Here is a 14,146-nt window from a genome sequence, read left to right on the forward strand (position 1 = left end):
AGCAAGTGGGTAGCAAGTGGGTGTGGGGCTGACAGTAAGGAGTGAGTAGGTGTGGAGTGGTGACAGGTAAAGTGGTATGGGCATAGATAGTGTGCCTGGGGAAGGGTAGTTAATAAGTGGGTATGGGGCAGGGATTAGGTGTGAAGGGATGTGGAGAGGGTGGTAGGTAGAGAGTGGGTATGGGGTGGGAAGTAGACAATGAGTGTGTATGGTTAGAAGGTAACTACCTCTAACTCTTTAACTCTTGGGTGAGTGGTTAAGGGGGTTAGAGGTGAGTAGGTAAGGAGTGGATGTGGAGTGCATTGTGGATAGTGAGCGGTTATGTTGTCAGTTTGTATGACATGAAGTGTAGTTTTTGAGTGCATTTGAGGCAGGGTGTTAATAGTAAGTAGATAAATATTGAGTGGGTTTGGGGCAGGATGCAGTTAGTGAGTAGATAGGTAGTGAGTGGATATGGACACTGGACCTAGTCCTTGTGACATGATTTGTCCAATTCACTGCACCTGACCTTGGCTATGGAACTTGGTTTTGGAACTGTACTTGGGACATGAATCTTAGACTAGGATTTTTGATCTAAAGCTTGAACCTCTGCCCTGGGCCTGGACTTTGATGCTGGATATTGGAATAAGCCCTCTTACCTCAGACCTGAACTTCAGTCTTATCATTAGACTTTTCATGGATGTTGGACCTGGACCAACATCCACTTTTTCATGGATGTTGGACCTGGACCTCTAGCTACGTCTTGGATGTAGACCTTAGAAGTCGAAATTGGCCCAAAGGGGATATGGCAGATGGCCCAGGTCTCTCTTTATCCTTAAAATATCCTTTTTATTTTAGCAAGGTTTCAGTGGTCATGCCAAACCTGCTGGCTGCTGCCTCCAAGACACAAAGCATAATGACAGCTATGGGTGGAGAGACTCCGTCTCCAGGAGGACCTAATATGCAGCCATCAATTTCATGCTACTAGTATGTAACACGGAGCCTAGGAGGGCAGAAGCCCATGGGCAACTTTTGGTCATCCTGGGTGGTTCACAGACTCCAGAAAGCAGAAAAGGAGATTACTGAAGACTTTACAATAAAAGAGTCTGTGGGAGCACTAATGGAAGTGCTATTATATTGCAATTTGGACAGATTCTAGGGCCTTTTATTGTAGGAGGCCTCATTCTAAGTGAGTCACTGAGCAAGTAACAGAGTAAATGGTCTTAAGTAAAATTGTAAATGAGGAAAATGTTGCCCCAAAAACTCAAAAAGTCCTAAAAAACGCCAAGTTTTTTAATGTTGTAGGTGCTTATAGAGTCAATAGTTGTTTCTTAACAGTGTCAGGGATGGAGTGGCCTCAACAGACCAAATAATGCCCAGAAATTTTGCTGAGGTGGTGGGGCCTTGTGCTATGTGTGGGACATTCCTTTCTCGTGATAGTTTTATGAATGTTTGTATGTTCTGAATGAATGTGCCAAATGAATCTCCTCAAGGAGAATGTCATCAATGCAATGTCATACCTATGTTTCTAGAGAAAGTTGGATGTGGTTAAGATTATTCCTGCAAGAACTGTGTGATGGCAGGGCTGTTGAGGTACCCCATGGGTGGCCAGGTTAAGGTGCATTGTGTCCCTTCAAAGGTAAAGGCAAATTAATTCTGAGAGACTGTTGAAATAGGCACTGAACAGAACATATCAGCCAAATCTATATCTGCAAAGAAATGCCAGTTGCTGATTGGATGGAGTCAATAATTTCAACAATACTGGATATTGGAGACCTTAATGAATGGGACCATGGCATTAAATAATTCATTGTGAGGTATCATTCACTCTTTCCAGGTTTAAGAACAGGCTAAATTGGGCCTCAATAGGCCTCATATAATAGGTTTTGATCCTTGGAAGTCCTGTTTTAATTCTTTTGGGGCTGTATTAGCAATTATAATAGATTGGGACAAATCCACAGGATCCCATTTTGTCAAGGCAATTTTAAGTGCCCAAGCCTTAATTTAATTTTAATTTATTATTCATTAGGTCAGAGCATCCATACATTCTAGGATATTTTAGGGCAAATGGAACTATGACCATGGGGAATTTAGCGAGGCAATAGTTCTAATTGTTAAGGTGAGGCATACATATGTTCCTTCTATTTTATGTTTGAAACTCCTTTAAGAGTACAGGGTATATCTTATTTAAATTTAGTGAGATCCCCAGTTATAGGATAACTTATTTAAATTTAGTGAGATCCCTCCAGGTATAACTGTAATTTGAGCCCAGTATAGATTAAGGCCAGGAAGGTTTACTGGTTGGAGCATTTCAGCTGATGTTAAAGTTAATTTAGAATCTACGTTGTAGAGACACAAAAGCCAATCAGCACCTTTTTAATCTTTTTATTATATAATATAGTTAGTAAATTTTTTCTTTCCTGTTGGCCAAGTTGTGGTGCAAAGGTCTAAAGTCCAGGTCCAAAGGCTAAGTCCAGGTCTAGTTTTAAGCCCAATGTCCAAATGCAAGGTATGGGTCCAGGTTTCAGGTTTCAGGTTTCAGGTTGTATACAAGAAACAGAAAAGTTTCAGGTCCAAGTTTTGTGTCTAACATCCATGGCCAAGATTAGGTCCAGTTCCAGGTCTAAGGTCCAGATCTGAGTCCCTGGTACAAAGTCTAGTTACAAAGTTCACCACCATGGTCCTAGGAATAGTTCCAAAGTCCAGGTCTTAGTCAAGATCCAAAGACCAGGTCAAATCAATTACAAATTCATGTTTAACATCTAGTGCTAATTCAAAGTTCAAGTCCACAGTATAGATCAAGGATAGAGGTCCAGGTGCAAGTTCTAGGTCCAAACTTATGCCCAGATCTAGGAAGATCCAACATAGACTTTAGAGGTCTAGGTCCAAGGTCCAAGTCCATGACCAATGACTATGTTAAAGATCAAGCCCAAAGTCCTGGACAAATCCAGGCCCAAGGTTGATGTCCTATATCCAGGTCCGAAGTCAAAGTCGTGGTCCATGGTCCAGATTGAAATCTGAGGCCAAAGTGTAAGTTCCATTGTCCAAGTCTTGGTCCATGTCAGAGACACAGGTCCAGGTATAAGGGATAATATTTATATGTGAGTTCAGTTCTAGATCTCTGAGATCTGTATCTAAGAACCATCTCTAGGTCTGAGGTCTAGGAATGCCATCTGAATTCCATTATCAAAGTCCAGGTGCAAAGTCCAAAATCCAGTCTAAGATCTACATTTGGGTCTGAAATCCAAATCCAAGATTCGTGTCCATAGTCATGTTTAGATCCAGGTCAGAAGTACAGATCTGAGGTCCAAATCTGAGTTCAGAGGTCCAGTTACAAGGTCCAGGTAGAGGGTCTAAAGTCTCCTTCTAATGTCCAGATCCAGATCTAGGTCCAAGGTCCTGGTCTAGATCTAAGATACAGGTTCAAAATCAATGCTCAAGGTCATATTTATATCCATATCCAGAACAGAGGTTAAGTTCAAAGGTTTAGGTCCAAGATTAGAAGCCCAAGTCAAATGTCCAAGTCCTGGTTTGACATCAAGTCCAAAGTTCAAGTATAAGCTTCAACATTGATGTTCAAGGTCCAAATATAGCTCCAGGTTCATAGGTCAGATCCAAAGGTAGGCCTAGTGCAGAGAATCCAAAGTTGAGGTCTAAGGTCCAGCTCCTAGTCTAAGTTTACGTCCAATAGCTAAGTCTAGTACAGGCCTAAGTTTCAGGCCTAAGGGAAGGTACAAGGAACTTGACAAATCAGGGTCTGAGGTTCAGTTCCAATGACCATATCAAAGATTATTTCACATCCAGACTTGAGTTCAAGGTCTGAGGTCTATATCTGAGTTTAGACATCTAGGTCCAAGGTACAAGTCCAATGTCCAAGGTCCAGACCAAATCCATGTCAGAGATCCAGGCTCAAATCTAGGACCAGGTCAAGGTCAAGGTCTAAGATCCTGGTCCAAGTTTGAGGCTCACAATCTTAGTTGAGGATCAAGAGCAAGATCCTAGTATCAGGGCCAAGATCATGTCCTGAACGAGGTCTAAGACATAAGATAAAGGTAGAGGTAAAGATCCAGGATTCTAGTTGAAAGTTTAGTTCCATGACCAAAGAAATGGTCCAAAGTCAGTTCCAAGTCTCTTGACATCTATGTTTTGGGTTGAGGTATTATGTCCAGGTCCATTGTCCAGATTCAAGGGCCAGATCCAGATCCAAATTCCAGGTTTAAGGTATAAGACCAAAGCCTGGATTCAAGATTCAGGTCCACAGGTTAGGTAAAAGGTCCAGGATGTAGTTCAAAAGTCAAGATTCATGTCCAGGTCCAAAGTCCAGTTCTAAGCTCAAGTCCAAGCAACTAGATAAATGCATGTTCAAGATCTATGTTTAATGTTCATTTCCATGCTCATTGTCTATGGCCAAGGTTAAAAGTTCAGATTAGAGTTTTGCAGGTCAACGAAAGTGCAGTTGAGGGCTGGGTCTGTGGCCTAGTGGTTAAGTTTAGTGCACTCAGCTTTGGCAGCCTGGGTTCAGCTCCCATTCATGGACCTACACCACTTGGCAGAGGCCATGCTGTAGTGGCAACCCGTATACAAAACAGAGGAAGATTGGCACAGATGTTAGCTCTGGGCTAATCTTCCTCAGCAAAAAAAAAGAAAGTTGACTAGAATATGTGATTCTCAGAATGTGTGGTCTTTGTTCAGATACAGCTTATTTTAACCTTAATGTATTCTAACATTCAATAAGAATCTATTTGAGAGGTCAATGTCTGATTCTAAGCCTGATTTCTTTTATAATGCTGATTTGTACACATGCACACTATTTCCTTCTAGATTTTCTCTAACTCACTATATGAAGGTAGTGGTGAGAACAATGTGTAAATCTAAGCTTATTTTCATGCATACTGCTCAGGTTCAGTTGAATTTGTTCTAACTCACAAGAAGAAAGTGTAATTGAGAAGCATGTGTGTTTCTGAGCTTTGTTTTTCTCATATGAATCTTGAGTTTATTCCAACAGACAGTAAGAAGTTACTTTAGAGAAGAGGGTCAGAGACTAAGCTTATTTACCATTATACTAGGTCTTTCCACCAAAGCTGCTCAGATTCATCTTACCTTGCTCTAACAGTTAAAAAAATGCTTTTGAGACAAAGGTGTGTTTCTGACTTTTCTGCCCATATAACGCCTTTCTAACAGGCACAAAGGAATTTTAGAGTCATGTCTGATTCTAAGCTTGTTTACCGACATCTTATTAATACCCACTAGATTTCATCTAATCCATAACAAGAACATACTTGGAAGAACAATGTATGATATTTAGTGTGTTTACACATATATTATTGTTTTCATAGATTTCATAGATACTGCTTTGATTCATCTTAAGTTACTCTAACCCACAGTAAAATAGTACAGTTGAGACGAATGTGTGTTTGTGAGCTATTTTTCTCACATAAATCCTACTTTCATCTCAGAGTCTTCTACTAGGCAGGAATTTTCTTTATAAAGGAATGTCTGATTCTGATTTTGATTTCTTCTTACAATGCTTCTTTATATACTCCAATTTCATCTAGATTTCCTCTAACTTCTACTAAGAACTTTAAAGAACAATGTATGCTATTGAACTTGTTTATACTTACATTGCTTGTTTTCACAAAAACTGCTTTGATATCTTAATTTGGCTGGACTAATATTAAGAAGGTATATTTGAGATTAATGTGTGATTATGGGCTCATTTACACAAATATGCTTTGGATTCATTATAACGTGCTCTGACGCAAAATAAGAAGGTATTTTTAAGAACAACATGTGACTCTGGGATCTTGTTCACAAATACTGTCTAGATTCATCATAATTTGCTCCAACTCTAAATAGGTAGTTTCTCTTGAGAGCAATGTGCAAATCTGAGTACCCTTTTACAAATACTGCTTTACACAAATACTAAACCTGGACATTATACCTAAACCTTTGACATATATTTAGGTTCTGGACTCAATTTCAATGTGTAAAGGGGTTTTTTTCTCCCACATCACCAAGCAATTCTCCAACAGGTGGGTGTCCTACAGTTCAACTCAATTCTAACAGAGATTGAATCAGAGATAGAATCAGATCCCACAGATTAAGAGTTCAGTTCCACAAGACGACCCTCTACTTCAGACACCAATTACAAACCCAGGTTGTTACCTGTGCTCCTGAATGAGTGGCTACAGACTGGAAATTCCAATGACCTCCTCCAACTCAGGATGCCAATCATAAGTCCAGGTTGTTACCTGTACTTATGACCAACTAGCTATAAATCAGAGGTTCCTCCAACCCCCTCCTTGGGTTCAGTTAATTTGCTGGAGTGGCTCACAGAACTTAGGGAACCCATTTACTCACTAGATTACTGGTTTATTTAAAAGGATGTTAAAGAATACAAATCAACAACAAGATGAAAAGATTCATAGGACAAGGTATGGGGAAAGAGTGCAGAGCCTCCATTCTCTCTCAGAGCACACCACTCTCCCTAAATCTCCACGTATTCACCAACCTGGAAGGTTTCCAAACCCCATCTTTTTGGGTTTTTACGGAGGCTTCATACATAGAGGTGATTGATTAAATTATTGGCCATTGGTGACTGAACTCAATCTCTAACCCCTCTTACCTCCCTGGAGGTTACAACTGAAAGTTCCAACCCTCTAATCACATTACTGTCTTCAGTGGCAACCAGCCTCCATCTTTAGGTTCTTTCCAATTGTCTCCTCATTAAAACAAAAAAGACACCTTTATTGCTCTCATCACTAGAAATTCCAAGAGTTTTAGGAGCTCTGTGCTAGAAACAGAGATGAAGATCACAACCTGGATCTAGACAGAGAACTTGTACCTGGCCCTCAATACTATACCTAGATCATGGAACAAGGATCTTGGCTCTTGACCTTGAACTTCTTGATCCTTGGCCCTTGACGTTGGACCTGGACCTGGGACCTGGACCTCAACCTGTACCTTTGAACTGGACCTTGGATATTAACCTCTAAACTCACACCTGGACCTCAGACCTGGAATTATGGCCCAGATACAGACCTGACCTTTGACAGGGACATTGGATCTGGTGATATGAGTTGAACATGCATCCTGAACCTGGACCTTGGTCCTGGGTTTTTCCAATTCCTTGCACTTGACATAGAATGTGTTCCTTGACTTATACCTTGGACATGAACCTTTGACCTGGACCTGGACATGGGCCTTACACACAAACCTTAGATCTTGTACTTGAACCTTGGAACTGAATCTCAAACTTGGACTATGGATTTAGACCTTGGACATGGACCTACAACTTAAAACTGGACATTGGCAATGGACCTGGACCTTACACCTAGAATTTAGACCTGGACATTGGACTTCAATGTTGTATCTAGATTTTTCCAGGTCCAGTGTCCAAGTCAAAACAAAGTCTGAGGTCTATTGAAAATATCCAATGCTGGTTGCAATATCAAGGTCCAAGTCAAGGCACAAGGTTCAAATTCTAGTTCCAAATCCAGGTCAAATCTAGGCCCTATATCCAATACGAAAATCAAAGGCTCAGATCCATGTCAAGGCACAAGATATAGATACTATTATATTATATTCCTTTTATTGATGAGGAAAATGAGTCTGAGAGAGGTTGAGCCACTTTTCTAAAGTCATATGGTTACCAAGTAGTAGTACTGGGACTGGAATATGGGACAATGTGAAGCCAAAACTTGGTCTATACTGCCTCCCAACACTGACAAGAACAATGAAACATAGGAGTAAGAGTAGTTAAGGACTACATCATGTGGGTCTCGTAGATTATCTAAGACACTTTGACTTTCTCTTGAAACTATGAGAAGTCTTTGAAGAATTTAATAGCAACATTTGTTAGGGGGTTTGTCCCTAATTATAAAAGTAATATTAATTATTATAAAAATGATACAGTAGGGCATCCCCAAAATGGCAGCATAGGAGGCTCCTGAATGTCCTTCCTCCCACAGATCCACCAAATATACAGCTACAACTGGAGCAGTTCTAGAGGAGAGAAATTCAGAAACTAGTTGAGTGACTCCCACACATTGAAAAACTGAGAAAATACATTGAAATAAGTAGGAAAGGCTGAGACACTCTCACCATAAACCCCAACACTGGCAAAGCACCATACAATTGGGAGGGAACCCCCAACTCCCAGCTTCTCTCTGAGGAGCAAAGGGTTTTGACCACACATCTAGTGCCCCAGGATTTAAGGCTGCCACCTTAGGGATGGGCCCCCAAATCACCAAGCTCTCATAGTCAATGGGCTTGCATTTATGAGTCCCACAGCACTATAGCAAAGAAGCAGTTGTTAAGAGGCACAGAGCACTCTCTGTGGCTCTCCTCCAGGGCTCAGTGCAGAGGGAGCAGGCAAAAATGCCCATCTCCCAGTCTTTCCCTGGAAGGGGTTTGACTACATACTTTACAAGCTGCTACCTGAGGATCCAGGTACTAATAAGCACAAATCTAGGTGCTGACTGCAATATTCCACAGATCCTGAAAGAGCCAGTGACCCTTCCCCTAACTTCTCCCTCTGACTAACCCCAACAATAAAACCAAGACACCAGCATCTCCCTAGAAGGAGCTTGTCCACACATCTAGTGCCTCAACTTTTATGAATTCCACCTGAGGGACAGGTCCTCAAATCACCTAGTTCTGATAGCTAAGGGACTCAGCATTCAAGAGTTCCACAGAAACATATTAAACAAGCAACAAACAAAGCAGTTTTCAAATGGACACCCAAGCACTTTCTGTACCTATCATCCTCAGGCTCAGGACAGAGGGAGCAGGCAAAAATGTCATCTCCAAGATTCTCCCTGCCAAGGGAGATTTGACTGCATACTGTCCCAACTGCTGCCCACCCTCCTATAAGAACATCAGCAGATATTTAAGCAGAATTCTTGCAGGCAGAGAACAGTGGGATAGTATATTGAAATTGCTGAAAGAAAAAATCACCAGCCAAGAATATTCCACCAGGCAAAGTTGTCCTTCAGAATGAAAGGAGAGATAAAGAGTTTCCCAGATAAACAGAAGATGAAGAAATTCATTACCACTAGACTGGCCTTACAAGAAGTATTAAAAGGAGTCCTTCAAGCTGAAACAAAAGGATGCTAATTTGTAACATGGAAACATAGGAAAGTATAAATTCACTGGTAAAAATAAGTATATAGTTAAATTTAGAATACCCAAATATTATATGGTAGTGGGTAATTCAATCATAACTCTAGTATAAAGGTTAAAACACAAAAGTATTAAAAACAACTATGAAAAAAATAACTTGTTAATGCATATATATGTATAAAACATGTAAGTTGTGACATCAAAAATGAAAAAGTCAGGAAAAGAGTGTAAAAATGTAGAGCGTTTGTATGTGTTTGAAATTGTTATTATCAGCTTAAAATAGACCGTTATAAGATATTTTATGTAAGCCTCATGGAAAGCACACAGCAAAAATCTAGAGTAGATACAGAAGACACAGAGAAAAGAATCTTACCATATCACTACAGAAAATCATCAAATCACAAAGGAAGAGAGAAACATAGAAACAAAGGAGTTATAAAACAGACAGAAAACAATAAACAAAATGGCAACTGTAAGTCCATACTTATCAATAAATATTTTACATATAAATGGACTAAATTCTTCAATCAAAAGACATAAAGGGGCTGAATGGGTTAAAAAACAAGACCCAATTCTATGGTGCATACAAGAGACTCACTTCAGCTTTAAGGTTACAGAGATTGAAAGCAAAGGGATGGAAGACGTTCCACACAAATGGAAGCCAAAAGAGAACAGGGTTAGTTATACTTACATCAGACAAAATAGACTTTAAGCCAAAAACTGTAACAATAGACAAAGAAGGACATTATATAATGATAAAGGGGTCAATTCATCAAGAGGATATAACAATTATAGATATTTATGATCCAACATCAGAGCACCTAAATATATAAAGCAAATATTAACAGATCCAAAGAGAGAAATAGACAATACTACAATAAAGGTAGGAGATTTCAATACCCCACTTTCAATAATGGACAGGTTATCAAGACAGAAAATCAGTAAAGAAGTATTGGACTTACTCTAAACATTAGATTAGATGGCCTAACAGGCATATAGAGAATATTCCATCCAATAGCAGCCGAATATACATTCTTCTCAAGTTCATGTAGAGCATCGTCCAGGATAGAAAATATATTAGACCACAAAACAAGTCCTAATAAATTTAAGAAGATTGAAATTATATCAAGCAGCTTTTCCAACTGCAATGATATGAAACTAACAAATCAATAACAAGAAGAAAACTGGAAAACTCAAAAATATGTGAGGATTAAGCAACATGCTCCTGAACAACCAATGGGTCAAAGAAGAAGTAAAAAAATATCTGAGGGGTCAGCCTGGTGGTGCTGCAGTTAAGTTTGAACATTCCACTTCAGCGGCCCGGGGTTCACCAGTTGGATTCTGGGTGCAGAACACATACCACTTGTCAAGTCATGCTGTGGCTGGTATCCCACATATAAAGTACAGGAAGATGGGCACAGATATTAGCTCAGGGCCAGTCTTCCTCAGCAAAAAGAGGAGGATTCATGGCAGATGTTAGCTCAGGGCTAATCTTCCTCAAAAAATGAATATTTGAGACAAATGAAAATGGAAACACAACATTCTGAAACTTACAGGATGCCAGCAAAAGCTGCTCTAAGAGGGAAGCTTGTAGCAATAAATACCTACATTAAGAAAAAAGAAAGAGCTCAAATAAACAACCCAACTTTACACTTCAAGGAATTATAAAAAGAACAAATGAAGCCCAAAGATAGCAGAAGGGAGGAAATAACAAAAATCACAGTGGAAACCAATGAAATAGAGACTAAAAAGATAGTAAAATAGATCAATGATACTAAGAGCTGTTTTTTTGAAAAGATAAACCAAATTGACAAACCTTTATCTAGAATAACTAAGAAAAAGATAGAAGACTCAAATAAAATCAGAAATGAAAAAGGAGACATTACACCTGATAACAGAGAAACACTAAGGATCATAAAAAACTACAATGAATAATTACAAAGCAATAAATTGGACAACCTATAAGAAATGGATAAATTCTTAGAAACATAGAATATGCCAAGATCAAATCATGAAGAAATAGAAAATCTAAACATGCTAATTACAAGTAAGAGGACTCAAATAGTAATTAAAAAAAAAAAAACCTCCCAACAAAGAAAAGTCCAGGAACAGATGGCTTCACTGGTGAATTCTATGAAACATTTAAAGAATACAAACCCTTCTCAAACTCTTCCAAAAAGTAGATGAGGAGGGACTACTTCTAAACTCATTTTACAAGGCCAGCATTACCCTGATACAAAAACCAGACAAGGTCACTACAAGAAAAGAAAATTACAGGCTAATGTCCAGGATGAACATAGGTGTAAAAATCTTCAAAAAATACTAGCAAACCATCATACACCATGATCAAATGGGATTTATTCCTGGGATGCAAGGATGGCATAACATTTACAAATCAATCAATTGATACACCACATTAATAGAATAAAAGCTAAAAATCATATGATCATCTAAATAGATGGAGAAAAAACATTTGGCAAGATTCAATATCCTTTCACATAAAAGCTCTCAATAAATTAGGTATAGATGAAATGTACCTCAATATAATAAAAGCCATATATGACAAGCCCACAGAAAACACTATACTCAACACTGAAAAGCTGAAAATTTCCTTTTAAGCTCAGAAGCAAGACAAGGAACCCCACTATTTCTACTTTTATTCAACATACTACTAGAAGTCCTAGCCAGAGCAATTACATCAGAAAAATAAAGAAAGAAAGAAAGAAAGAAAGAAAGAAAAGGCATCAATATTAGAAAAGAAGTAAAATTGTCTCTCTTTGCAGATGGCATGATAGAAAGCCCTAAAGATTCCACCAAAAAAACTGTTAGAACTGATCAATGAATTCAGTAATGTTGTAGGACACAAAATAAATACACAGGGCCAGCCCCATGGCTGAGTGGTTAAGTTCACATGCCCCACTTCAGTGTCCCAAGGTTTCACCAGTTCAGATCCTGGGACATACCAAGTCTCATCAAGCCATGCTGAGGTGGTGTCCCACATGTCACAACTAGAAGGACCCACAACTAAAATATACAACTAGGTACTGGGTGGTTTGGGGGAGAAGAAGGAAAAATAAAAAAATAATAATAATAAATTTAAAAAGAGACAAAATAAGTATACAAAAATCTGTTGTATTTCTATACACTTACAACAGACTATTGGAAAGAGAAATTAAGAAATCAATCCTATTTGCAATATAATCAAAAGAATAAAATATTTAGGAATAAATTTAACCAAGGAGCTGAAAGATCTGTACAGTGAAAACTACAAGACATTGATGAAAGAAATGGAGGAAGACATAACTAAGTTGAAAGATATTTTATGGTCATGGATTGGAAGAAATAATATTGTTAAAATGTCCATACTACCCAAAGCAATCTGCATATTCAATGCAATCCCTATGAAAATTCAAATGGCATTTTTCACATAAAAGAAAAACAATCCTAAAATTCGTATGGAACAGCAAAAGAGCCCGGATAGCCAAAGCAATGTTGAGAAAGAAGAACAAAGCTGAACAAACATCACATTTCCTGATTTCAAACTATATTACAAAGCTATTATAATCAAAACAGTATGGTATTGGCATAAAAACATACACATAGATCAATAGAACAGAATAGAGAGCCTAGAAATAAACCCACGCATATATGGTCAATTAATTTTCAACAAAGGAGCCAAGAGGTACAGTGGGGAAGTGATAGTCTCTTCAATAAATGGTTTGGGAAAACTGGACAGCCATGTGCAAAAGAATGAATCTGGATCCCTATTTTATACCATACACAAAAATCAACTCAAAATGGATTAAAGAGTTGAACATAAGACCTAAAACCATAAAACTCCTAGAAGAAAACATTGGGGTAGGCTCCTTGACGGTGGTGTTGGCAATGATTTTTTGGATTTGACACAAAAAGCAAAGGCAACAGCAGCAAAAATAAATAAGTGGGACTACATCACATTAAAAAGCTTCCTGCACAGCAAAGAAAACCATCAACAAAATAAAAACTATGGAATGGGAGAAAATATTTGCAAACCACATATCTGATAAGGGGTTAATATCCAAAATATACAAGTGACTCATAGAACTCAATAGTGAAAAACAAATAACCCGATTAAAAATTAGCAAAGGATTTGAATAGACGTTTTCCCAAAGAAGACATACAAATGGCAAACAGGTACATGCAAAGGTACTCAACATCACTAATCATCAGGGAAATGCAAATCAAAACCACAATGAGATCTCACCTCACACCTGTTAAGATGTCTATTACCAAAAAGACAAGTGATAACAAGTGTTGGTGAGGATGTGGAGAAAAGGGAACCCTTGTACCCTGTGACAGGAAAGTAAACTGATACAGCAACTTTGGAAAACAGCATGGAGATCCTCAAGAAATTAAAAATAGAACTACCATATGACTCAGCAATCCCCACTTCTGAGTATATAGCCAAAGGAAAAGAAATCATTATCTCAAAGAGATTACTGTACTCCCATGTTCATTGAAGCATTATTCACAACAGCCAAAGTATGGAAACAACTAAGTGTCCGTCAACAGTTGCTTGAATAAAGAAAATGTGGTCTATATATACAGAATGGAATAGAATTCAGCCTTAAAAATGAAGGAAACCCTGCCATTTGCAATGATATAGATGAATCAAGAGGGTATTATGCTAAGTGAAATAAGCCAGTCAGATAAAGACAATACTGCATGGTATCATTTGTATGTGGAATCTTAAAAAAAAGTCAAACTCATAGAAACAGAGAGTACAATGATGGTTTTCCAGGGGCTAGGGATCGGGGAAATAGAAGAGGTTGGTAAATGTACAAACTTTCACTTATAAGATGAATAAGTTCTGAGGATCTAATGTATAAAATGATGACCATGGTTGACAATGCCATATTATACAATTGGAATTTGCTGAGAGTAAAACTTGAGTTCTCATATAAAACAAATAAATAAATAAATATGAGAGCTGTTGGATGTTTAATTAACTCAATGGTGGGAATCCTTTCTTAATGTATACATACAGCAAATCATCAGATTGTAC

Source organism: Equus caballus, chromosome 4 (genome assembly GCF_041296265.1).
Source record: "Equus caballus isolate H_3958 breed thoroughbred chromosome 4, TB-T2T, whole genome shotgun sequence".
In the NCBI taxonomy this organism is placed as follows: Eukaryota; Metazoa; Chordata; class Mammalia; order Perissodactyla; family Equidae; genus Equus; species Equus caballus.